At 46.1% G+C, this 4301-nt stretch overlaps 2 long non-coding RNA genes across 2 annotated transcripts; both read left to right on the top strand.

Moving 5' to 3' along the window:
* The first annotated feature begins 132 nt into the window (after positions 1-132).
* LOC139028635 (uncharacterized) lies at positions 133-867 on the top strand. The gene is made up of 3 exons (XR_011480830.1): positions 133-483; positions 535-785; positions 834-867. It is a non-coding gene; the product is annotated as an uncharacterized lncRNA (long non-coding RNA).
* A 374-nt stretch (positions 868-1241) lies between these two features.
* On the top strand, positions 1242-3095 carry LOC139028636 (uncharacterized). Its single transcript, XR_011480831.1, has 2 exons — positions 1242-1279; positions 2810-3095. It is a non-coding gene; the product is annotated as an uncharacterized lncRNA (long non-coding RNA).
* The last annotated feature ends 1206 nt before the right edge of the window (positions 3096-4301 follow it).

The raw sequence follows: 4301 nt of genomic DNA, 5'->3' as shown, positions 1-4301 counted from the left end.
GACCGAGCCCTATTCCCTATATAGTGCACTACTATAGACCAGAGCCCTAGTCCCTATTATAGTCACGTACTACTATAGCCCTATAGGGTTCTGGTGAAAAGTAGTGCACTATATAGAGAATGGTGCCATTTGGGATGCATACATTTATATATGTCACAGTGTAACCTCGCAACATGTAATAAATAACGTGCAGCATCAACCAACATGTCCATCTGTTTGTTATGTGAAGGCTGTAGCTACTACACTCAAACCAACCACCATCTGTTTGTTATTGAAGGAGCTGTAGCTAGCTACACTCAACCAACCACCCATCTGTTTGTTATTGAACAGCTGTAGGCTAGCTACACTCAACCAACCGCCCATCTGTTTGTTATTGAAACAGCTGTAGCTAGCTATACTCAACCAACCACCCATCTGTTTGTTATTGAACAGCTGTAGCTAGAGATACTCAACCAACCACCCATATCTTTGTTATTGAGAGCTGTAGCTAGCTACACTCAAAACCAACCCACCATCTGTTTGTTATTGAAGGAGCTGTAGCTAGCTATACTCAACCAACCACCCATCTGTTTGTTATTTAAACAGCTGTAGCTAGCTACACTCAACCAACCACCCATCTGTTTTTATTGAAGGACTGTAGCTAGCTACACTCAACCAACCACCCATCTGTTTGATATTGACAGAGCTGTAGCTAGCTACACTCAACCAACCGCCCATCTGTTGTTATTACAGAGCTGGAGCTAGCTACACTCAACCAACCGCCCATCTGTTTGTTATTGAAAGCTGTAGCTAGCCTATACTCAACCAACCACCCATCTGTTGATATTGACAAGCTGTAGCTAGCTATACTCAACCAACCACCCATCTTGTTTGTTATTGACAGAGCTGTAGTAGCTAACTCAACCAACCGCCCATCTGTTTGTTATTAAACAGCTGTAGCTAGCTATATTCACCAAACCACCCATCTGTTGTTATAACAGCGTAGCTAGCTAACTCAACCAACGCCCATCTGTTTGTTATTAAACAGACTGTAGCTAGCTAACTCAACCAACCGCCCATCTGTTTGTTATTGACAGAGCTGTAGCTAGCTATACTCAACCAACCACCCATCTGTTTGTTATTAAACAGCTGCTAGCTAGCTATACTCAACAACCACCCATCTGTTGTTATTGAACAGCTGTAGCTAGCTTACTCACTCAACAACCGCCCATCTTTGTTATGACAAAGCTGTAGCTAGCTATTACTCAACCAACCACCCATCTGTTTGTTATTAACAGCTGTAGCTACTACAGTATACTCAGCCTGTTGCACCATCTCACGTTTACCTTCAAAACATGGGTACCATTTATAAAGAGTGAGAGAGAGTATGAACAGTTTATTGTTTAAGCCAGATCTTATTTTACTGCGCAATTCAAACCGGAATTCTTATTAAATGAATTAATTATTGTGGCTAGCTAACGCCATCAGAGTACTCTGGTTCGCGCCCAGGCTTCTGGTCGCAGCCGGCCGCGACCGGGAGGTCCGTGGGGCGACGCCACAATTGGCCTTAGCGTCGTCACGGGTTAGGGAGGGTTTGGCCGTAGGATATCCTTGTCTCTCCGCGCTCCAGCGACTTCCTGTGGCGGGCCCGGCGCAGTGCGCGCTAACCGAGGGGGCGGTGTGCACGTGTTTCCTCCACCACATTGGTGCGGCTGGCTTTCGCGGTTGGATGCGGCGCTGTAGTTAAGAAGCAGTACGGCTTGGTTGGGTTGTAGCTCGGAGACGCATGCTTTCGACTTCGTCTCTCCCGAGCCCGACGGGAGTTGTAGCGATGAGGACAAGATAGAAAATTACTAGCGATTGGATACACGAAAATTGGGGAGAAAAGGGGATAAAATTTTTAAAAAAATAAAATAAAAAATAGAAATTGTTTTCATAGACGCACAGTATAATGCCGTAGAGAGCAGTTCCTTCAAGTCAAGACCGACACCAATGCTAGCGTACCCATGCGTTTACCAGTCAAATTGCCAGGGTTAGAGGTTCCAAGACCCTTTCTATGGGTTATAATGCACATTCTATGGGCAGCAAGCTGTCCACGGATAGGACTGAAAGGGGGGGGGGGGTGCTTGTGTTTGATAAGCACACCGAAGACGGCTGTAAAAAGTAGTAAGACAATAAAGACGGCACTTTCAAAAAGCCTTTATCCACACCCATAACCTGCTGAAGTTTGGAACAAGTACTTTTCTATGGATGCCCTGTTTGGCCACCTTTACTTGGCGTCATTAGGGAAGGCCCGTATGAAGTGCGTCCAGTTACCAATTCTTCTCCACTACGCTGGGGCTCCTTGCAGTGGTCACTGCAAACCATTGCCTTCGCCAGACGGATGAAGTCGTGCATCTGCCGGCCCTAACTGACTGGGGCGGGTCCCAAATTCCGTGCTGAACTTCAGACCCGGGTCATCAATGTGTCGCTATACCGGGCAAGAACCACCTTGTTAGTTTTTAGCCTGGGTCATTCTGATATGTCACGAGTAGGGCCCGTTGTGCTTCTCCAGCCAGGAAGGATGCCAAGCCAGCACAGTGGCTCTCGGCCCAACACCTCCCGTGTTGCGGTCCTCTCAAAGATTAAGAGTAGGCCATCACTCATCCGCCCATTTTCAAACAGAACCGTCCCGGTGGGTCCATTGGCTGGTTTAGTCTCCGGGCACCAGCGGGGAGGGCCTGTAGGTGGGCCACCAAACCCAACATTTTTATTCCTTTGCCTCTGTAATGAACCTCCCTGTGCAGATCGAGATGGACCTGGGGATGTTCATGGAGCCATCTCTCTCCAGCTGTAGCTAGCTATACTCAACCAACCGCCCATCTGTTTGTTATTGACAGAGCTGTAGCTAGCTATACTCAACCAACCACCCATCTGTTTGTTATTGAACAGCTGTAGCTAACTACAGTATACTCAGCCTGTTGCACTGTTTTACCTTCAAAACATGGGTACCATTATATAAAGAGTGAGAGAGAGTATGAACAGTTTATTGTTTAAGCCAGATCTTATTTTACTGCGCAATTCAAACCGGAATGTCTGTATTACATGAATTAATTAATAAACATAACTTTACACTCCTGGGTGTCATTTTAATGTCCTGGATGCCATGGTTGGTAATCAAACCAATCAAATGTATTTTTATTTAAAGTCCTTTTTTTTTTAACATCAGCAGTTGTCACAAAATGGCTTTACATTTTATTTTCAGCCTGTACGTCCAAAGGAACAAGCCATAACAAATGTTATCAGTTGTATGTACAGGATACTAATGGTCCAACCACAGGTTCCTTCTGGACAATAAAACAATAAGAACCAAGAAGAGATTTTATTTAAATACCAACATAAAGTAAATATCTCCAGTAGAATAGAATAAACATTGTAGCATCAGTATAATACAGGAAGGCACAATTTATAGTCCAATATTTACACGCGTGTTTTGGGGGATTGAGGGGGCCCAAGTGTTTAAATTGTGCAGTACAAGTATTTTAATTAGCATCACAGTGGCCAGGAAAACTTCCCTAAAAATGAAGGAACCTAGAAAGAAACCCTGAGAAGAATCACGCTGAGACACGGTATGTTGTAGAGGGGGGATCTCCCCTCCTGTCCCTCCTACCATGTCTATGTTGTAGAGAGGGGATCTCCCCTCCTACCATGTCTATGTTGTAGAGAGGGGATCTCCCCTCCTACCATGTCTATGTCGTAGAGAGGGGATCCCCCCCCCCGTCCCTCCTACCATGTCTGTCGTAGAGAGGGGATGTCCCCTCCTACCATGTCGTAGAGAGGGGATCTCCCCTCCTACCATGTTTATGATTCCTTTGCTCTGTAATGACCTCCTGTGCAGGTCGAGATGGACCTGGCTGTCATGAGCCAGCTGCTTGATGAGCTTCTCCGTGATCTGATATTAATCTCCCCTCCTACCATGTTTATGATTCCTTTGCTCTGTAATGACCTCCTGTGCAGGTCGAGATGGACCTGGCTGTCATGAGCCAGCTGCTTGATGAGCTTCTCCGTGATCTGATATTACTGCAGTCTCAGTGTATCGGTCGGGTGACGTTGGTGTTGGTGGCCAACAAGTGACGAGAGTGTGAAGTAACAAGCGTAGACCAAATATGGACTTTCCTCCAGGGAAACGACCCAGGACTTTTTAATTCAGGTGATAGAAACAACAGAATGTGCCACAGCACAAGCGTCTTACCCTTCCGGGGCCACCCTCCCTCCTGGCCAGTAGATGTCGCCAACGAGCAGGAATATATCGGCCTTCACACACACACACACACACCTTCTCA

This window comes from Salvelinus sp. IW2-2015, linkage group LG14, assembly GCF_002910315.2.
Source record: "Salvelinus sp. IW2-2015 linkage group LG14, ASM291031v2, whole genome shotgun sequence".
Taxonomy (NCBI): Eukaryota; Metazoa; Chordata; class Actinopteri; order Salmoniformes; family Salmonidae; genus Salvelinus; species Salvelinus sp. IW2-2015.
Note: the sequence above shows the minus strand (reverse complement) of the source record. Positions and strands in the feature narration are given on the sequence as shown.